Genomic DNA, 23,131 nt, shown 5'->3' on the forward strand with positions numbered 1-23,131 from the left:
CTGGTTTTATTACTGTTCTTCTCCATCACCCATCTCCTGTCTCTGCTTCATTTCCAACCTACTCTTGATTCTTCTAGTCAACCCTCGTGCCCCCTTCCTTCTCTCTAACATTTTCCATTGAAATACTGAAAAAAGTTTCACAGGTAGAGTCTCTCTGTGGTCTTTATTACCAGAGAAGAAAGAATAAAAAAACAGCCAAACGGACTTGTGAACTCAAGTAAATGTAATAGTTAAGCACTTTCGTCAGCATTAAAGTTGAAGCATTAAAGTAGGATTGTATGAACTGCTTTTATTTGATTCTATTTTGCTTGAGCTGTACGAATGTTTGAGGGTAACCGATCCCATTATTTCTAGGATATTTGGGATCACCAAGCTTCATAGTAATGTTCTCGATACTCCACTTCATCTGATTGTGGCCACAGTGGGGTCCATTACAGAACCACTAGCAAAATTTATTGATCTAAAATTGAAAAAACTGTTTGCCACTTTTCCCCACATTATTAATGACTCGTGGGATTTATTAGACAAGTTACTTCACATTAGTTTTAATCACTGCAGTTTTTTTGCTATCTGTGATGTAAAAAGTCTCTTCTTGGTTATACCCCATGATAAGAGTTTACAATGGTTTGATGAGTTAGTCCATAAGTTTGGTAATCTAAAGGAAAACGAGGGGACTTTGATCCACGAGTTCATGGACATTGACCAGCAGTCTTATTTCGTTTTGTGGGGAATTTTATAGGCAACTTTCAGGTGTTGCTATGGGGGCCACCCATTCCCCTATTTTTACTAATGGAGTTTTGCTGAAGTGGGAGCTTGCTGTATTGTTTCACTTCCCTTTAAGTACTGTTCTGCCTATTATTGTTATTTAGATGATTTGCTATTTGTTTTGCATGGCAGTCGTGAACATTTTACTGAACTGGTTGGCCGTATGGAAAATAGTACCAGTTTCTTAAAGTTTACCTATCAGATTAGTTTTAAAGAGATTAATTACTTGGACATCAAGTTTTAATGGTGTCCCGATGTAGGATTGGAAACGGTGATCTACAGAAAACCCACATTTTGTAACAGTTTTTTGTTCTGTTCTAGCTGTCACCCATATCATCAAAAAAAAAAGGGTGTAATGAAGAGCCAATTTGTTAGAGTATCTAGGCTTACTTGTAGCCATAATATTTGTCAACAAGAGATTTTGTCTTTGAAAAATGTTTTTTAGCGGTGGTTACTCAGACTCCATGGTCAACTCTATTGAATCTGAAATTTGTAATGAAATTAGGTCTGATAAAAAACATTTTCCCCAACAACCTGATGGTACAGTTAATCAGAACATGATTGTTCGATATTCTTTGGATGTGAAAGACATTGAGAGCATCATCCGTAAGAACTGGTTGGTGTTTGAATGTGATGATACCACCAAATTGTTGGGTGTACAAAAAACACCTTTTATTTATAAAAGGAAGAACAATATTAAGAACCTTTTGGAAAGATCCTCCTTGAATCCTGTCCCATTTTCCCCATCACTCGGAGATGTGGTAGATCTCACCAGTGTGATTCTGTTGAGGTTAACTACATGGGGACCTTTATGATAAGATATTAAGACATAGGAAGGGTGGTAGATTCAAATGTTGGTCCGAGTGGGTGGTCTGTCTTGCCTTCTGTGTTCACTGTCAAGCTTTTTATGTAAAGACAAACAATGCCCTGAATTGGAGGATTTACCAATACTTGTACAGTTTGCAAAGGTTAGATAATAAAAGTGCCCTTGCTAGGCACTCTCTTAGGTGTGACGATCCTGGTAAGTTTATGTTTGAACAGGTCACTGCTGCAGCATACTCTGGTGACTGGAAGAATCAGTTGTTATACAAAGAGATGCTTTGGCAGTTAAGACTTGACGCTGCCACCCCACCCGGGATCAATGACAGTATTTCAGTAATTAGTGAACTTCAAAGAAGAGCTAATGTTTTATAGTAGTGTTCTTGTTTTTATAATTTTTTTTACATTTTATGCTCAAACATTTATAGATATATTTGATTAACAGGTAGAACTTTGTCTGTTAGATGGCTTTTTATAAGCTCTGTGTTCTTTTTAACAAGTTCTGTGTTTCTCTAAATGGGGTGGTGTGATTGGCTAATTTTGTGGGTGTGTGCCATTTAAAGTTAATTAAAGGTTTTAAATTTAATTGATACAGTGGTTCTGATGATGTCTTATTGTAATAAAGACAAAAGCGCTTAACCATTCTTAAATATACATCTACTTGAGTTCACAAGTCCGTTTGCCCGTTTTTTTATTTTAATATTACTTGTACCAGTTCCGGACCTTATCGGTTGTTTGTTTGTTTTTCATTATCAGAAGAATAAGAAGCAGAATCTCCTTCTGTTTCACAGCTCACTTTTTGTTGGACAAACTTTTGTATTTCCTCCTTAACGTGCATTGCATCAAAAAATGATTTTGTCCCTCCAGGGAAGAATACCTTGAAGACAGCTGGGTACAGCAGTTTGAATCTCACACCTGCGTCTCGACATTCCCTGAGTAATGGAATAAATTTACTCCTCCTCTTCTGCCTGGTGTATAATGAGTAGTCATTCTCCACAAACACTCTGCTGTCTCCCACTTTTAGTATTTTGTCCTTCTGCCACAGTATTGTCAGAATCAACTCCTTCTGCTGGTAGGATTGCATCCTTTCTATTAAAGGTCTAGGTTTGGAGCATACACACGATGTACCCTTTCAACTAACAACTCCTGCTGTGGAATACCAGTCCAGTTGCTTATTTGTGCTTTCATAAAATGAATGCAGTTTGTTCCTTTCAGCTTCTCTTGTATAGCTGAAAATCTCAGGTTTTCCCTATGTGCTCTGTCCTCTAATTCTATAATTTTTGAAATATCTCTTCCTGAGCAGTTTCATATTCAGCTAGCTTTTTCTTTATTTCGACCTCTGATTTTTGCAGCTTTATCATCTCATGTGAAGATCTGTTTAAATCTCCTTCGATTTTTTCCAGCCTTTTATTTGTGTTGATGTACTCCATCAGTGTTTTGTTTATTTTAACCAGGTTTGTATGCAGTTGCCTTATATCTTCCTGTAGGTTATTGGAAGTCATGTCTGAAGGTTGCATTGCTTTTTGCTGAACAGCTGCAGAACACTTTCCCCACTCAGTGTTTCTTCCTCACTTTTTGTAACTGATTTTTTTCCAGGTCTTCTGTATTTCTTTATTCCTGGCATCCAGGCAGTGCACGTACTAGCCAATTACTGAAATTTACCTATAAACACAAGTCTACTAGCCTTCTCTGCTGAGTTTGTTTTCACACTGGGAGAGCTAGAAACAAGTTGTTACTCAGTGTGCAGCCATCTTGGAAGTCTGTAGAAGAGTCAACTACTAGTCCCAGCCCTGCCATTGTACCTGAATCTATGGTCTCCGCTGAAAGATATCATATCAGGGCATGCATTGATCTGCATTCTGATGTACTTTACGCTAAATGGGCCCTTTTGCTTCCCTTTATTAATTTAAAAAAATACATTCTTTAATTAATGAATTTTAAAAACTACAGTTTTTTTTTAACACCTTTACTAAATTCATATTTATTTAGTGATAGAAAAGAAAATAAGCCATTAGCAATATTTTTCATTTTCTTGCATATTTTTTTAACTCCGTTATTAACTCCAGCGTTACATAATTTGCTCAAGTCCCACCTTCCAGAAATGTCACTCCTCCTCCTGAACATTGTTCTATATGCATTGTTTCCACAAATTGTATTTATCCTTCTGAACATTGTTCTGTATGCATTGTTTCCACAAATTGCATTTATGTTTATGTAGTTTGCTCCTCCTCTTTTCTAAAGATCCCCACCACCATTTTATTATCTCCTTTACAACATTCAGTGCTTCCTTTCTAGCTGGTTTAGATTTTGATTTCCATTTTCTAGTAATTGCATCTTGGCAGCCAGTAGCATTAAACTTGTAAGGCCATACTATGTCTATGCAGTTCATTTTCTATATCCCAGCTCAAAAGAATCCTTGGTTACAATAATTTGCTCCCCCAACATTTCTTACGTAGTACTCTTGAGCAAATTTTTGTCAACATGTTACATTCCCAAAAAATGTATTCCAAATTATCACACTGTTTCCCATCATACCTCCAGCATTTGCTATCTACCTGAGCAAAAATTCTCTGAAGTCTTCTAAAAGTTATGCTGATACTTCCATGCAAAAATCCTAAACCTTCTAGATTTTGTTGCATACTTGAGACATACAAGTCTCTTCCCACTGTTCCTTTGTGTATTGCCTTTCCATTCTCACTTCCAGTATTTTCTAACCTCTTCTTTTTGATTCTCATGCCTTGCATGATTTTACCACATCTCAATATCTCTCTCTCACTGTCTTTTTTTTTTTTACTGCATCTTCTAATCCAGACTCCCTTAAAAACTCAACCAGAGCTGATCTTCCATTTGACACTCCCTTATCCTTCTCTCTTTGCTTATACTCTGTTATCTATCCCTGGTAGGTAAGACAATTCTACTCGGCCTCATTCCAGTTTATTAACTTTCCCACCCTAGCTACTTACTCCCATTACCTTTGCTCCTTCGCTAATTACTTGCAGTCATCCTTCTTGGTAAAATTTCCTTTCTCCATTCCTGTGCTGTCTTAGTTCTTAAAGTACTTGATTAAATATACACTGTATGGTTTGTTATTATTTTCCTTAAGGACCGGCATCCAAAATTGTACTCTCTCTCTCTCTGTTTTGTGAACCCCCCCCCCTCATTTCAGCATCATTTCTTTCCACTTTGATTTGCAATTTTCTACTTGTGTTATGTCAGTGAGCCTTAATTGTCTAGTTGTAAAGTATCCCCTCAAATTGTGTAATCCTAAGCCACATTGTTTTATGGGGAGAAACAGCTTGTCCAACTTAACTCCTGCACTCTTTCCATCCCAAATAATTTCCTTCAATTTTTTATTAAGATCCTTAACTTTTCCTGTGGTTGATAAAAATGTGCCTGACCTGTACATAATACTACTAGAAACATTTTCATTGTTTGTCCAGCTTCTCATTTTTTTGTTATCATTTGTTTAGTCTCTTCCCACATACTCATAGCTGCCATAATAGAATCATTTTTAATCCATACACCTAAATACCAAGTCTTATTTTGTCCCCATAAATATTGGTATAGCTGAACCAATTAATACATGGGAACATAGTTTACAACTATAGCCTTTGTTTTATCTTCATTTATTCTATATCCTGAAACAAAGTTGAAACTGTCTCAAAATGTTCCACAACACAGAAGTGTTCTTTTCTGGATTTATCAAGAATAAAATAATATCATCTGCGAATAAGACTGACTCTTGATTTTCCTACCAGTTTTATATGTGATTTAGCGAGCCCCTTGTTTTCTTTGCCAGTGGCTCTAAGTATGCAGTTAATAACGAAGATAAATCTAGGAAGGCCATCCCTTTAGACTGTTAAATCTTCTGTTACTCTCTGTCTTATTTTCCCACCACCAAACCATATCTCAGGAGTCAGCATGGGATTAGTGCTTCTGTTTTGAAGCTGGTGAGTGTAGGAGCACAGAGACATTGATACCTGATTTTCTTGGATTGGGCAATGTGTACAGGACTTCCTTGACTGGTCTGGTTTTAGACCATTGTGCGGCTTAGCTCTCTTGCACTGAGATGCTCTACATGCTTTCAGGGCATATTCAAGGATAAAACTGCAGCACGCCTACATACCAATAGATGGTGAGAGAGGGTGCAAAGGTACATTGATTCCTGGCTGAGTGTAGCTGTGGTGAAACCAGCACTGGTAGTAACCACGTGGTAGCTAATAGGAAACTCCACCACTGTTTATCCTTTGGAGGATAACCTAATGAATTGCTAAATTAGTGAGTTTTTGCTGAATTTAGTTTACTGGTTTCCTCTGGTGGTAAAAGAAGGTTCCCAGCCTAGTTGTGGGCATAGCTCGGTACTGAGATCCAAGTGTCTTGCTATTGGTTGTAGTGCTGTTTTGAGCTTTTTGTTGCTTATTTTCTGTGTTATAAATAAAACAATTCTGCAAGACATTGCCTATTACACAGTGGCACAGCACACAAAGAAAAGCAATGCACTGGCTTTAGAGACCAAGTTTTTCTGTGCAAGCAACTCCCCAGTGTTCTGTTTTAAATAGTCAATAGTTGTAGAAAGAGGCTCTGGTTTTCTCGTGGGTGATGCTTTTTTCTTCTTCTTAACACTTTTTGTTTTAGACTGATACTTTTGCATTACTTGGTGTGCTGCTGTTTGTGTGCAGACTTTTCACCACCAGTAAATCAACTCCAAACATGATAGGTATATGTCCCCCTATAGCCCACATTATCGAGCACCTGGATACATGGATTTGCACATTCATCCATTTCTGTCACCAGTCTGGTTGAAATGGGCATCCTGGGACAATGCAGCAATTGTCTAAATCTTACTGACAACCACCTACTTTAAAGCAGCAGACACAATGTGTGATAGATGTAATTACACAATGTTATTGGAGGCAAAGCTCTTACATGAAGCCATATTAAATAGCAACACTGCATACAATAAACAAAGCACTTACAGATCAGACCAAACACATAAACTTTTACATGCAGATGCTCTTAAAAGTACCCTACCTAAACCACAAAAGCCTCTTAAAAGTAACCTAAGAAATGAATACTCTTAACCTGTCGAACACATAACACACTCAGTACCCGTCATGAAAATGTACATCTAAGAGTTGCACTGACTCATTTCAAAAGCCAATACAGCATCACTGGTAACTTCATAGTGAGACACACCAATGTACCACTCCCCAGGCTATGCATTGTCAGTTGCCTATCAGGCGCTAGGACTTGCCACATCATGCAAGCACTCAAGTCTTTGCACCACAAGCACACATATGACACAATCATAGTACACATGGGGATAAGTGACTTGTGTAATGGGAATGGAGAAAACATATTAAAGTAAATACAAGTTGGCTTCTTTTATATTCTGTAATTCTGAGTGCTTAGAGATGTGTTGAAATGTTGTTTTTAATGCAGTCTTCAGATGAAATTCCTTTGCAGTTATTGTAAGAGATAGCAAAGTAGCTGGCATATGTTTTCTGTCTGTATAAAGGCAAATTCTATAGCTGCGTACTAAATTAAACTAAGGGAGTAGATAGCTCTGTGAAGTATCATAAGGATGTCAGAGGGGCCTATGACATAACTTATCCTAATGAGTTTTGGTACTTGCATATGATCGCAACCAGATTTTCATGCTGCTATAATTCCTTCTGTTTTACCTGAAGCATTCCTGTTAACCTTGAAAGGGGTGTGGGAACTACTAATTACTAGTGCGTGTCATCGTGTGTCATGCAGGAGGAGGGAGAAAGGTCACCTCTTGTATTTGTGGGTGCCTTACATTTGCAACGTTACTGTGATACTGTAATGTAAATTAAACCTGAGGGTTGCTTCTGAGTCGTCGTAATGCCAGTAAGTCACCTTTGTTGAAAGTGTGGATGTATGGCAAATTTTGGATGCTAAGTCACGTACGTGTGAGTATCCCGTGTTGCACAAGTCACACTTCTTTGAGATGGTAATGGTAAACCTCATCAAGGCTTCCACTACACTTAGTAAGATGGATATAATTGCAGGTAATGCATTTCGCAAAGTGTGGCTGTTTCAACAAACTGTTTTTAAAAATACAGTTAATGGTTATTATTATGTACTCAATTGACTGCCTTAATGTCAGCTTTAGAACTGGGTCTGGTTTCCTGTAATACCATTGTTAAGGCACTGTACTGACTACTAGTTCAAAGGAGCACAAATTTTGCGATTTAGTTAATTGATGTTATTTGGTAGTTCAAGGGATGAAACTGAAAGTGTACAAGGTGCCAGACAGTGGTTTTATGGCTGTAACAGATACCCACTACATGGAAAACAACAGTAATTGGTTCGGTCTGGCGAGGGGGAGGTATTAAACATTAGCTGTACAGCATCCACTGTCGTGGGGCTTGCTTTGTGCAAGATGAGCGTTCTTTATGTCTTGCAGTCGTCCTGTCACCTGCTCTTTAGCAATTTCACTCAACCACCAGGTACCACACACACCAGTGACACACACACACACTTCAGAACACAGTGTGCCAACATTATTCGGCTCGATAAAGGATCGGAATACAGCCGCTCTTTGTCTTAAAAATCTGGTTGCAAGTACCTCAGTTTTTTTTTTTTTTAAATACAAAAGTTCATTGTAAGGTGGTAAGCAGAGCCCTATATGTACTGGATGCCTTATTTAGTAACAAAATAGTAATATGCTCATATAAATGTACTTTTCATATGAACAGCATGATTAATTATAAGATCTAGATTTGTTCAAATGTTATCATAGCATGTGTGCCTTGTGTTGTATCTAATTTCTTTTAAGGTACAAAAGGGTTGTCTTTGTTTTAATTCTTTGGAATCGTGTTACAAAAATTCTTAATTCCCCTCCATTATGGGTTGTGATTTGAAATAATAGAATATTTTATATATATATATATATATATATATGGTGTCAGTCATAGGGGAGTACAGTGTGTGAGTATATGTATATACTCCAAGATATCAAAGGCATCACATTTAATGCAATCAGTATTTACAATAACAAATTTTATAATGCAGTTTCAGTGAATACATAGCATAATAAACTTTGTATTGATATTCAAAAACATTAAATTTACATTCTTGTACTGAGACTTTATAGATAGAAGAGTGATATATAAGACAGGTATGAGTAATTTAAGAAATACAATATAGTGAGGTATAGAGGAGATGAGCAAGTCTGAGTGTTAACAGAGAAGCAGTGATGGAACAGTAATTTGGATGTGCTAATTAGAAGTAGGTACAATAGTTTAAGAAGTACAATAAAGTGAAGTGTTAGAAGAGGATAAGCAAGTTTAGTGCTTTAAAGGGAAGTATAAGAAAAGTATGAAGGGTGTATGCCCCAGCTGAGGAGCAGGGACAAAGCCAGGAATCCGAGAGGAAGTCTTGTAGTAATGGTTTGAAAAGATGAAGGTGTGTGATAGACTGATGGATATGGGAATTTTATTCCAAGTTCTAGCTACACTATTGGAATTGATTCCAACCCCAGCAGCCCTTTGTAGTTTCTAGATGGTAAGCAGTTGTTTATTATTTGACCGAAGGGGACAATTTGGAAGATAGTATTAGAGTAGGGGTCTAAGTGCTGGGCAGGAAGATGGGGTATGGATGATTTTATGGGTTAAGGTGAGCTGAGTATAAGGTAGGTGTGGTGACGAAGTTCGAGCCATTTAAATCTTTTTAGTGCTAAACAGTGGTTGGTCCAGTAAGGTTTGTTGCAAGCAAATGTGGTGATTTTGTTATAGCACTTTTCAAGTTTAGAACTAAGTGAGGGGTGTAGGTTGGTTATGATAGGTACTCTATATGGGAAGTGGGTAAGAAGTAAGTCATATCTAGAGTTACCTTGGCAGAGTCTGTAAGGAATTTCTTTACTCTGTGTGGGGTGCCTAGTTTTTCATGGGTTTTCTTGAAGCTGTTGTGGATATGTAAATCGAATTTAAGATTGCCGGTGATTGTTATGCCAAGTAGTTTGGAATGTGAGGCAACTTCAATCATGGTGTTATTTAAGGAAGAAATGTATTTTTTTTTTGCATAGAAAAAAAAAAAGAGAGAGTAATTTCGTTTTTTGAGGACTTAGTAGCAGGTGATTATAGGGCGGCCACGGTGATGCAGCGGTTAGAGTTGCTGCCTCACAGCAAGAGGTTCTCCGGTTCGATTCTCGGCTGGGGTGCGGTCTGTGCGGAGTCTGCATGTCCTCCCTGTGGTCGCGTGGGTTTCCTCCGGGTGCTGCGGTTTCCTCCCACATCCCAAAGACATGCAATAGGTGGATTGGACACTCTAAATTGGCCCTAGGTGTGAGTGTGTATGCTTTCTGTGGAAGGTTGGGCGCCAGGCTGGCAACTCAACACTGTAAAACTCCACTGCCAATCATGAGCGGACAGATGATCCGCTGTGGCGACCCCTAACCGGGAAAAGCCGAAAGAAGAAGAAGTAGCAGGTGATTATAATTGATGGATTTCTTATATGGTTGTAAAACAATCCCTTAATCTATTAATTTTTTTCTTATTTATTTATCCAGGCTAGTAGCCTCTCTTTAGAGGAGACCTGTGGTGGTATATTTGGCCAGGTCATCGAGGAACGTCCCCCTACTCTCTTCATTAGGTGCCATGGGATCTTTTACATCCACCTGAGGTTCCACCAACTTAAGCAGATGGGACCTCAGTTTAATGTCTCATCAGAAAGATGAGACACTCAGGAGTGCAGCACCACCCTTATGTTGCACTGCAGTGTCAGTAATTGATCTACCTGTTGTGGGAATAGAACCCACAGCCTTCTTCACCAAAGGTGAGTATACTACCTATTGCACCACTGACAATAAAGTTGATTGAATATTCATCAACATACAATGACATCGGTTCATAGGTAGATACTAGGCTATCTGCTCAGGGGCATTTATAAGCCTAGCCAGAGTGCATCAGCTTTCGCCGCCCCATTGATTAATTAACTGAGCCTCTGTCAAGAAGAGCCAATGAAGTGATCCTAGGGGTGTATTTTCTTTTACCCATCCACTCGTCAAGGTTTCTCTTTAAGAGTGTTAGTGAGGGGCTCTGCCTAATGTAGTTAGGAATTTTGTTCCAAAGCATGGGGAGTCTCTGTGACAGGAATCTATCCCTCCAGCATGTTCTATTTATTGTTGTGGCGAGGTTTAGCTCACTAGAGCGAGTGGCTCGCAGTGACTTGGATTTCATTAGGTGGAACATGTCCATCAATTCTGAGTTGGACATGGCTTTGTAAGTCAGGCAGAGATCACCTTTGAGTAAGCGATATGCCACTGAGTAGAGCCGGAGTTTTTCCAGTCGGGCTGCATAGGACATATGTTTGAGGCCAGTAATCCTCTTGGTGAGGTACTTTTGTGGTCTTTCCAGCTGTTGGAAGTGTCTTGTGAGGTACATCCCAAATGGGGCATTGTACTCTATGATGGGTCTGATGAGTAACGAGTTGAGGGGCACTATAACCTCTTTATTTCTAGATACAAATCCTTCAGTAATTAGATGGGCTACATAGAAGGATTTCTTAACTACTTTGGCAATATGATTGTCAAAGGAGAGATTACTGTCTACCTGGGTCCCCAGATCTCGTATTACCTCTTCTGTATTAAGGGGGCTGCCACCTATGTGGTAATTCATGGGTGTTTTGTTTTTCTCAAACAGGATGTCTATGCATTTTTTGGCATTTAGCTTGAGACCATGACTTTGACACCAGGTGTCCATCTCAGTAAGGCCCTTTTGGAGAATTTCCTTGTCAGCCGGAGAGTCAATTATGGCTCCCAGTTTGCAGTCCTCAGCGAACTTGGTTAGCCAAAGTCCTCCTGTGTTTGCCTGTACTTCTGAGAAGCATATGCCGAACAGTAGGGGTCCCAGGACTGAGCCTTGTGCGACACCACTTGTGACTGGTTTAGAGATGGACCCGGAACCCACTATTCTTACCGTGTGAGTTCTGTCTGTAAGCCAGTTGGCAACCCATCTCGTGACGTAGGGATTTATGTTTAGGCTGGTGAATTTTTCTATAATTTCTGAGTGGAGAATGGTGTCAAAGTCTTGGCGAAGTCAAGGTAGGCTGTGTGAATCACCTTCCCCTCATCTATGGCCTTGGTGACTGTCTCGAAGAAGTCAACCAAGTTTAGTAAGCATGATCTGCCCTTAACAAAGCCGGGTCAAGTGTTTGGAGGTTCCCAATGTCTTTGTTAACGAGTTCCATGATGATGCGCTCCATAGCCTTGCAGACCAGGCTAGTCAAGCTTATGGGGCGATTGTTACCAGGGTCAGTTGTGGCCCCTCCTTTGTGGAGCGGAATAACTGTTACTGTGTGCCATTCTATGGGCATGTAGCCTGTGGAGAGGCTGAGGTTGAACAGTGTGTTTAGGTGGGGGGTTAGTTTGTTCTGTAGTTCGTGCAAGATGCAGCCTGGGACACCATCTGGCCCCATTGATGCTTTGCTTTTGAAAGGGCTGTTTTCACCTGTGCGTCTGTGATTTCCGGGACACTACACTTTTCCGGTATTGCTGTGGGCCCTTTTGGGGGTGAGAGGGGGGGGGTGAAATTTGCACTGAATCTATCTGCCAGGATGTTGGCAATATCAGCAGGTTCAGTATATTTTGTGCTATTTTGCACTAGCTCAGAGCATATCTGCGAGTTGCCACTTAGATTCTTGACATAGCTAAAGAAGGCTTTGTGGTTAACTTTCAAATCCTTGACTATTTTTCTTTTGAAGTTAGCTTTGGATGATTTAATGTGGGACCTTAGTTTCTTACTGATACTGATCAAGGATGTCTTTCCTTCCTGGGATTTGCTTTTTTTCTGAACTAGTTTTTTCCTTCTATTGAATAGCCTGTTTATGGCAGGGGTCCACCAGACTGGTTTCCTTCTCTTAGGGGAGTGAGTCTTGGTTTTGCTAGGGATGACATGATCCATGCATCCTTGTAGGTCCTCATAGAGTGCATTTGTAAAGGTCCCTGCATCTTGGACACTATTATCCTTTAGCGTGGGGGCTGTGAAACTTACCACCTCTGCCTTAAGTAAGGTGAAGTTTGCTATAGAAAGGTTTTTCACTGTGGTTTCCGTGGTTGGGGGTGATGGTGTGGTGTGGACATCCAGAGTGATTAGTTTATGGTCTGATCTAACCAGTGACGGGTTGACCTCTGGTGTGGAACACCTGTCGCCCATGTTGGTGATAACCAGGTCCAATATGTTTTCACCTCTGGTAGGGGAGTTTACCAGCTGATCCAGGGCATTTGAGTTGATAAATTCCAGGAAGTGCTGAACCTGGGAGTTTGTACTTGAGTATTTTTCCCAGTTAACGGTAGGGTAATTGAAATCACCCAATATCTGGGTGTTTGGTATGACCTTCATGTTTTCCAGTGTCTCCAGAAAGGTAGAGTGGTGGTCCTGGGTCATGGAGGGTGATCTGTAGCAGGCCACAATTTGCATTGCAGATTTGCCCGATGTTAGTTGCACATGGATGATCTCAGAGGTTTCGTGCTGTGCCCACTACCTGGAGGTGTAGGTATCCTTGATGAATATGGATAAACCCCCTCCTTTTGTGTTTCGTTCCATTTTCTGTGGCCGAAATGTGTGATATGAGTTGTAGCCCAGTAGTGCTGGGGTGCTCTGTGGAGCCTAGAACCATATGATTAAGTACATAGGTTGGTACTAGGCTATCTGCCCTAGGGCCTATACAAGCCTAGCCATAACAATTCCCTGGCTATTTCTTCCCACACTATTTACTTCCCTGGACCCCTGTGTAGCAGGGCGACTGACGTGATCGCTGGGGTGAATTTCCTTTCTCCCATCCAATCATCAAGGTCCCTTTTGAAGAAGGCCAAAGAGGCTCTCTGCTTGACATGTATGGGCAGTCTGTTCCATAGTCTGGGGAGTCTCTGGGTCAGGAACCTATCCCTCCAGCCTGTTTTGTTTATTGTGATGACAAAGTTTAGATCCCTGGAGCATGTGGCTCTGAGGGATTGGGATTTCTTTAAGTGTAGCATGTCCAACAACTCTGGGTTTGACATGGCCTTGTATGTTAAGCAGAGATCACCTCTGAGTAGACAATATGCGACAGAGTATAGCTGGAGTTTTTTAAGGCGGTCAGCATAGAGAATCTGCTTTAAGCCTGTGATTCTTTTAGTGAGGTATTTCTGTGGCCTTTCCAGTTGATGCAGGTGTCTTGAGAGGTACATACCAAATGGGGCTTTGTATTCTATAATGGGTCTAATGAGGGATGAGTAGAGTGGGACAATGACCTGCTTTTTTCTGGATGAAAAGCCCTTAGTGATGAGGTGTGCCACATAGAAGGATTTCCTACCTGTTGTGACATTGTGGTTATCGACAGGTGAGACCACTGTCCACCTGTGTCCCTAAGTCTCTTATCACACTTTCGGTGTTTAGTGTACTGCCACCTATGTGGTAATTCACGGGTACATGTTTTTTCCTAAAGGGGATAACTATACATTTCTTGGCATTGAGCTTGAGCCCATGGCTGTGGCACCAAGCATCTGTTTCTGTAAGGCCCTTTTGTAGAGTATCCACATCATTTGGAGATTCAATAATGGCTCCTAGTTTACAGTCATCTGCGAACTTTGTTAGCCAGAGTCCCTTAGTATTGGCCTGTACTTTAGAGAAGTAGATGCCAAACAAGAGTGGTCCGAGGACTGAGCCCTGAGGTCCTCCACTTGTCAGGAGCTGGATTTGGAGTCGGCTACCTTTACAGTGTGGGTTCTGTCAGTAAGCCAGTTGGCAACCCATTGAGTGACGTAGGGATTAATGCCCAACTTAGTAAGTTTATCTATGATCCCAGGATGGGGGATGGTGTCAAAGGCCTTGGCGAGGTCCATATAGGCTGTGTGGACCGCGTTACCCTCGTCCACGGCACTGGAGACTGATTCAAAGAAGTCAGTCAGGTTCAGGAGACAAGATCGGCCCTTCATGAACCCAAACTGGGTGGGGTCCAGTGTTTAAAGGTTACCAATGTCTTTGTTCATAAGTTCCATGATAATACATTCCATGGCCTTGCAGATCAGGCTCGTCTGACTGATGAGGCGGTAGTTCCCGGGATCCAAGGTGGATCCCTTCTTGTGGAGTGGGATAACTGTAGCTGTGTGCCACTCAGTGGGCACAAAGCCTGAGGTGAGGCTATGATTAAACATGATACTTAGGTGCGGTGCCAGTTCATTTCGTAGTTCATGTAGTACACAGCCCGGGATGTCATCTGGTCCCACGGATGCTGTATTCTTAGCTTTGGAGAGTGCATTTTTTACCTGTGTGGCCGTTATTTCCAGAATTTGGCAATCTTCCAGTATTGAGATGGGCTATTTAGGGGGTGAGAGGGGGATGAAGTTGGCACTGAATCGATCTGCCAGGATATTGGCAGTATCCTTGGGATCAGTATATTTAATGCCATTTTGTGTAGCTCAGAGCAGCTCTGAGCATTGCCATTTAGATTCTTGACATAGTTATAGAACGCCTTGTGGTTGTCTTTGGAATCTTTGGCAATTTTATTTTCGTAACTAGCTTTGGAGGATTTTATGAGGGATCTCAGCTTTTTACGGAGTCTGGTAAGGGAGATTTTTGCATTCTGGGATTTTCCTCTTTTCGGCAACAGTTTCTTCCTTTTGTTGTAAAGTTTGTTCATGGCAGGGGACCACCAGATTGGCATCAAATAAACAGCCATGCAGGTCTCGAACCCAGGACCCTATACTCCATAGTCCCAATAGCTATCCACCAAGCCATCACAGAAGTGTTCACACATGTTCACAGTTCATGAGCTTTCACAAAGTAGTTAATAATTTTATTAGTCTTAGTATGACACCACTGTTTTATGTTGTGCTACCAAAGAGATAACGTTCAGTCATTGGTGATTAATAGCACAGATTGTGTACTTCTCAAGGTTCCAAATATATGTGCTTATTTTGGTTTATTTTTCTCTTGTATTTAGCACTTTCTCCTTTCTATGTGTTCAGAAGTGGAAGGAAAGCTACCTTTTGCTTGCACATAGGCCTGATGAAAAATATAGAAATACTTGGATATGTATTTGTAGTTGTACTAAACTAAATAACTTTAGAGATTTTAATTCTTATTTTATCCACCTGCATTTCCTAGACATGAGACTGTGTACCAAGGATCAAATGGTGGAAATTGAAAAATGGTAATTGTGAGGTGATGTTCAGGGAAGAGTTAAGACAAGCACTGGGTGGCAGTGACGAGTTACCGAATAGCTGGGTAACTACAGCAGAGCTAGTAAGAGAGATGGCTAGAAAGGTGCTTGGTGTGACATCTGGAAAGAGGAAGGAGGACAAGGAGACCTGGTGGTGGAATGAAGAAGTACAGGAGAGTATGCAGAGAAAGAGGTTGGTGAATAAGAAGTGGGATTGTCAAAGAGATGAAGAAAGTAGACAAGAGTATAAGGAGATGAGGCGCATGGCAAAGAGAGAGGTGGCGAAGGCTAAGGATAAGGCGTATGACGAGTTGTATAAAAGGTTGGACACTAAGGAGGGAGAAAAGGACCTGTACTGATTGGCTAGACAGAGGGACCGAGCTACTAAAGATGTGCAGCAGGTAAGGGTGATAAAGGATAATGAGGGAAACTTACAAGCAAGGAGAGTGTGTTGAGTAGATGGAAAGAGTACTTTGAGGGGCTGATGAATGAAGAGAATGAGAGGAAGAGAAGGTTGGATGATGTGCGGATAGTGAATCATGAAATGCAGTGGATTAGCAAGGAGGAAGTAAGGATAGCTATGAAGAGGATGAAGAACGGAAAGGCTGTTGGTCCAGATGCCATACCTGTGGAAGCATGGAGGTGTTTAGGTGAAATGGCAGTGGAGTTTTTAACTAGATTGTTTAATGAAATCTTGGAAAGTGAGAGGATGCATGAGGAATGGAGAAAGTGTTTTGGTACCGATATTTTTTTTTATTTTTATTTTTTTAAGAATAAGGGTGATGTGCAGAGCTGTAGTAGCTACAGTGGGATTACATTGATCAGTTACAGCATGAAGTTATGGGAAAGAGTAGTGGAAGCTAGGTTAAGAAGGGAGGTGATGATTAGTGATCAGCAGTATGGTTTCATGCCAGGAAAGAGCACTACAGATGCAATGTTTGCTTTGAGTGTGTTGATGGAGAAGTACAGAGCATGTCAGAATGAGTTGCATTGTGTCTTTGTGGATTTAGAGAAAGCATATGACAGGGTGCCTGGAGAGGAGTTGTGGTATTGTATGAGGAAGTCGGGAGTATCCGAGAAGTATGTAAGAGTGGTACAGGCTATGTACGAGGGTAGTGTGACAGCGGTGAGGTCTGTGGTGGGAGTGACAGATGGGTTTAAGGTGGAGGTGGGATTACATCAAGGTTCAGCTCTGAGCCCTTTCTTATTTGTAATGGTGATGGACAGGTTGACAGACGAGATCAGACAGGAATCCCCGTGGACTATGATGTTTGCAGATGACATTGTGATCTGTAGTGAGAGTAGGGAACAGGTGGAGGAGACCTTGGAGAGGTGGAGATATGCTCTAGAGAGAAGAGGAATGAAGGTCAGCAGGACTAATAATATATATGTGTGAATGAGAGGGAGGATAGCGGAATGGTGAGGATGCAGGGAGTAGAGGTGGCGAAGGTGGATGAGTTTAAATACTTGGGATCAACAGTTCAGAGTAATGGTGAGTGTGGAAGAGAGGTGAAGAAGAGTGTACAGGCAGGATGGAGTGGGTGGAGAAGAGCGTCAGGAGTGATTTTTGACAGACGAGTACCAGTAAGAATGAAAGGGAAGGTCTACAAGAGGGTAGTGAGACCAGCTATGTTATATGGGTTGGAGACAGTGGCGTTGACAAAAAGGCAGGAGTCAGAGCTTGATGTGGCAGAGTTGAAGATGTTAAGATTTGCACTGGGTGTGACGAGGATGGACAGGATTAGGAATAAGTATATTAGAGGGTCAGCCCAGGTTGGAAGGTTTGGAGACAAAGCCAGAGAGGCAAGATTAGATTGGTTTGGACATGTGCTGAGAAGGGATACAGAGTATATTGGGAAAACGATGCTAAGGATGAAGCTGCCAGGTAACAGGAAAAGAGGAAGGCCTAAGATAAGCTTTATGGATGTGGTGAGAGAGGACATGCTGGTGGTTGGTGTGACAGAGCAAGATGCAGAGGACAGGAAGAAATGGAAACAGTTGATCTGCTGTGGCAACCCCTATCAGGAGCGGCCTGAAGAAGACTGTGTACGTCAGTGGATTGCTGTTTTTGTATTAGTTGTCATTAACTGATTTGTGTGCATCTGTGTATGTGTAGACACACACACACACGCACGCATATACTTTGTGTGTGTGCATGTAGAGGGAGATGCAGTGATATATATATATATATATATATATATATATATATATATATATATATATATATATATATATATATATAAAACTATTTTCATGTACACAGTTATGAACTATGGCTTGGGTCTGGTGTATGATGCTCGAAATATTTTGTACTGCAGGTTTAAGGTGACTATTTTTGCGACAAGAGGTGGAGTCGTGTTATAAAGTTGAGTTTTGTGATAGTACAGTAGTTGTTGTTTCATGTGTCACACATATTAGGTCATTGTATATTCCATGTGTTCATGCTTTGTATATTTTAGTGTGAATTGGCATTTCTCATTTACTTTAGTGAAATGCGGTAATTACATAATTTTCATGAATTGTTTGTTAAACATAGACATACATGGTTTTATTGTGTGTTTGAATGGACTGTCATGTAGGTGCTTTTCTGCTGTAGTTGGGAAGTTTTTGATCTTTTTAATGATGACGTGCAGTTCTGTATTCTTTTAATATTATTTATTTATTTTAGATTTGTTTACAGAGAAAGTCTGACTGGGCATGGATCCCATTTTCAGCAAAGGCCTGTGGAGAAAAGCTCCACAAAGATTAGTACAGCAAATACAGTAACTACAATAGACATGTTAATAAAGTGGAGCACAGAGTCAAAAAGTTACGGTACAGTTTCAAGGCCACGAAAGGAGCAAAAAGTAAATATACTATAAGGAGGCACAGTGTGTTACAATAAACAATGCAACTGAAAGGATATTTTGTTCAGTCATTTGGTTGCATTCATCACTGGCTAGTACAGTAAACACATGCTGATAAAGAGTGCAGAAAGGAGTTGTTGCAAGCTTTCATAGAAGGTTAAAGTATGACATGATCTAATTATATGAAGCTACCCAGGGTCAGCTTCACCTAATTAGATCATATCATACTTCAGCCTTCTATGAAACAGTCATGAGCATCATGTTAAGATAACTTAGTTTTATAGTTTAGTTATAGCTTTACTTAGTGTAATCAATTTGAATCTGTTTTGCAAGTAATGCCATATTCTCATGTGTAGGTTTGTGTGTTTTTCTTATTTTATTTGTAGTCTTTTAATTAGAATTAAGTTTTTCTAGGAATTTTATTTGAGTGGATGTCTCTGTTTTGGGAGGTCAGTGTGTGAATGGGCAGAGTTTCTTTAATTGGTAAAGCAGATCGTGTGTTGAAAAATGCATGCCAACATACGTAGAATGGTATGAAGAAATGCCTACACTTTCAGTTCAGATATGAGTTTTTATCACAGTCCTTTGTTAGATCACAGTTATAATGGCATTAAATGTGGGAAATCAGAAAAAGCTGGAAATTGAGATATAAGGGAAAATAGTGGGACGACAGGTTAGCAGCTTCAAGTATCTTGGAGGGTTGGTTGAAGAGAAGGGAAGTCTGAATGATTATGTCAAAGCTAGAATCGAAGGGACTTCGGATAACAAACAGGAGTGTCAGGGGTAGTGTGTGACTGAATAATACCAAAGAAGCTGAAAAGTACAAGATAGTAAAAGTAATGTCTTTCGGCTTTTGCCGGTTAGGGGTCACCACAGCGGAACGCCGGTTCACTTATGATTGCAGGTAGATTTTTACAGTGCCGAGATGCCAGCCTGACGCCCAGCCTTCAATGAAGGCACACCCACTCACCTACCTGCATGTCTTTAAATGTCACTCAACCGTGGGGAGGACATGGCAGACTCCACACAGAAGGCGCTCCAGCCGAGAATCGAACCGGAGAACCTCTTGCTGTGAGGTGACAATGCTAACTGCTGCACCACTGAAAAGTACAAAATAGTGATGCAACCAATACTGCTTTATGACACAGAACCTGGGCAGTGATGCAGAGCAGTTGAGGAAGCTAGAGGTGATGGAGAAGCATGACAGCAGAAGCCCAAGTAGCTCCAATTGCAGAGGTCAAAGAGAACAGATTGCCGTGGTTCAGGCAACATGTACAGAAAATCTGAAGACAGTCTGGTGAAGAAGATTTGGGACAGACAGGAAGAAGGCAAGAAGAAACAAAGATGTCCAGCAAAAAGATGACTGGATTGTGTGAGAGAAGACCTGAGATAGTCAGGCATGACTGTTGATGAAGGTAGAATAGTGGCATTGAATCGAGAGAGATGGCGACAGTTAATTTGACACCCTGACCCCATGTAGAAAAATGAGGAAACAGGTTGATGATGATGGTCATAATCAAACACTCACAATATTAAATGTAAAAATATTAAATATAAAAATATTAATATAAAAAAGATCAAAACTCAAAATATCTAAAATAAATAAAAATAATCATCTGACTGTTTTGATTGCTTGTGCTGTCTAAAAAAAAACATTTGATATTCTGAACATCAACTAAGTAGAGTCTTCCCGTATACATACGCGTGCACGCGCACACATAGACTAGCTGTAGATATGTTTACGTGTGTCTCTACTCACACAGAGAGATTTGTGTATTGTAACATGTTGATTGAAGCTGTAAAGGTGATTTACAGTCTGCACTGTAGTACATTTAAGAATATTCACAATACTCTCACAGTAATTATTATTTTTTGGGTCCCATACATTATCCTGTAGCCTTGCTACCCAGTACCCCATAGCCTAACCAGGTCTACCAGCTATTCAATCCCCTGGACTTTTCCCTACTTCCATTGGGGCCAGTTGTGGAGCCTGAGAGGAAGTTAAAATTAAGCCCAGCCATTACATTATTGTGATGAAGCTCAAGGGTCAGCATTAGGCATATCTCCCACCTCCATGGCAGCTCAGCCATCCCTGTCACCCTTACACCTTCTTGAGCTGTGTCTCCTTATGCAGTGTCCCCAGCCTCTACCAGGGTTTGCAGCTGCGAATGTCCACATAACTACTCCCCCTCCCATGGATGGGTACACCCATTCCTTCACTGCTGCTATGTCAACCTGAGACACTAATCAGTAATGGGTAGACTGGGCTGAAGTCAGGGCTTTATCCCTCTATGCCACTGGAGTAGTCTTACAGTAACTGTAAATGGCAAGGTGGATTGCAAGGAGGTGGCCTTAAAGCAGCAAGCAGGAAATTAGCTCCTCACCTATGGGGATCATCAATATGAATATTCTGGAAGCATCGAGTGAGATCCCAGTTGAGGCTAACCTATGGAGTGACTTATTTTTTATTTTAGAAGCTCAGCCTGGGAGAGGGCTGCGACCTTGGCCTAGTTTTTTTTTTCACATACACATTGTGTATTGGAGGAGCGTTATAGACTTGTGAAATTTGAGTGTGTATAATTTAAGTTGCTGTGTGGTTTTGTCTGAATCAGCAATGCCAAGTGGGCAATCATTTGATTTTCTTAGATATGTAAAAATAAACTTGTATTTTTTGTACAGCCCTCCCACCAATAAACTTTTGGACTTAAACTGATGGTTTGTGCATGGGCAGTTGTCCAGACATTTGCTAATTTTCAGTGTCTCCCAGTACCTCTGCTGTTAGTGTGAATCATATATAACACTGTGACTGTTGCATTCCTGGCAAGATTAACTAGTTCCCAGAACAGTTACTGGGAAAAATGTAGAATTATAGGTAAACAGTGACCAGAAGCTGACACAACTATATTAACTTTGCCTCTGATTGTATTTCCTTTGCAAAATTAATTAATCCCTCCTTGTCCAGAATGGTATAATAAAGTAAAATGTGTTAATTAAAAAAAAAAAAAAAAAAAAAAAAAGTAATTACACCGAGGTGGATCCTCCAGGATTCCCTGAAAGGTTGCAGTTAGTCACTGAATCCTAACAAGGGTGGTGTATCATGATACTGAGACGTATGTTGTATTGCAGGCCTTTTTAACTATAACAACAGTCCTTTTTAGAGAGAGTGACATGTATGGAACAGGTAAAGGAAGTGTTGATGAGTTCAAATTGATGTATTCCATGGGTTTCACTTTTGACATCTCCTGTCTTCAAAGTACTTAAATATTATGGTAGATTAGCAGACCAAATGTCCGTCGCTATTTAACCATAGCCTCATGAATGGATAGTGGTAGTTGTCATCTGCTGCCCAAAAGTGGGCCATCCAAAGACTCGGAGAAAATATAAACCAGCAAGTCTCACTAGTCCATTAATGTTATTACTCCTTTTTCTCTGCCTCTGATTATACACACTGAGCAGAGTGGATAAGAGTTGTTCACCGCAGCTGTTAGCTGAGATATACAAGTATCCTGTTTTTGATTATTTATACAGATTATTGTTTTTAATTAATATATAGCACTTTTATTGTCTGCTTTTTAGTCTTCAAGTGTATTTTATTGCTATTAACTAATCTGCACAAGTAACTGATTTGTCTGCAGTTAAAAGCATTCTGTATCTTTACAAATCTTTATCTGTTTGTGCTTTCTTTAGTGCTACTGTCTGTAGGCTGTTGTCCTCACCCTCCCTCCCACTTCGTGTCTGGCTCTTATACTTGGTGGCTTTGCAGTTGCCCGCCCCTACTGTAAATCTGATCTGTGACACGCCCCTACTGTAAATCTGATCTGTGACACTCCTCCCAGTCTAGTGTCATTAGCTCATTGCCTTAATATTGCTACAACTCAAGTGCTCGAGGTTGCACTGCATCTGAAGGGTTTGTGTGTTTTAGCTGCTTTTCTGTATATATAGACTTCTCTGTTTCTTTAACTAAATAAGCTCGGCAAAGTTGTTTTATTGCATTCCTGCCTGTATTTCTGAGTTTTTTGCACTTTTAAAGTTTGTTTTTGCTTAGTTTAACTGGTAGGCTACACACTCAAGTGCACTAGCCAAATTAAAGCATTTACTGTGTTTCTGTACCTAATTTCTGCTACTTTGTAAAAAAAAAAAAAAAAAAAATCCTTGTTTCCCGCCTTTACTGAACTAGAATAGTCCAGTCTTCAGGTATTGCTGATCTCTGGGCTGTGTCATAGTTCCTGTGTTGCTCATATCCTTATTTGGATAGGAGGAAGCTTCTTTGTTCACCAGTGAGAGTAGGGAGCTCTGAGCAGCCTATCTGTCCCTTGAGGAGTGGTTCCAGCCCAGTGACCTGTAGCTTATTGGCCGTTTTGGGCCATTTCCTATCTCTTTCTAACCCCCTGCTATAATAATATGCATGCAGTGGAGCGAATAGCAAGTTGCCTGACACCCAGTAGATTAGTACCATAACATTGAATTCACCGATGTCTGCACATTCTGCACATGCTCCACGGATTACCCCAATATGGACTAAACCAACAGCAAGT

The 23,131-nt window shown here is 40.6% G+C and overlaps 1 protein-coding gene across 2 annotated transcripts in view; it reads left to right on the forward strand.

Moving 5' to 3' along the window:
• Positions 1 to 23,131, forward strand: part of TMCO6 (transmembrane and coiled-coil domains 6) — a 518,761-nt gene that overhangs the window by 35,178 nt on the left and 460,452 nt on the right. The gene's annotated exons all lie outside the window — the stretch shown is intronic.

This window comes from Protopterus annectens, chromosome 4.part0 (genome assembly GCF_019279795.1).
Source record: "Protopterus annectens isolate FY-2018-M chromosome 4.part0, PAN1.0, whole genome shotgun sequence".
Classification (NCBI taxonomy): Eukaryota; Metazoa; Chordata; order Ceratodontiformes; family Protopteridae; genus Protopterus; species Protopterus annectens.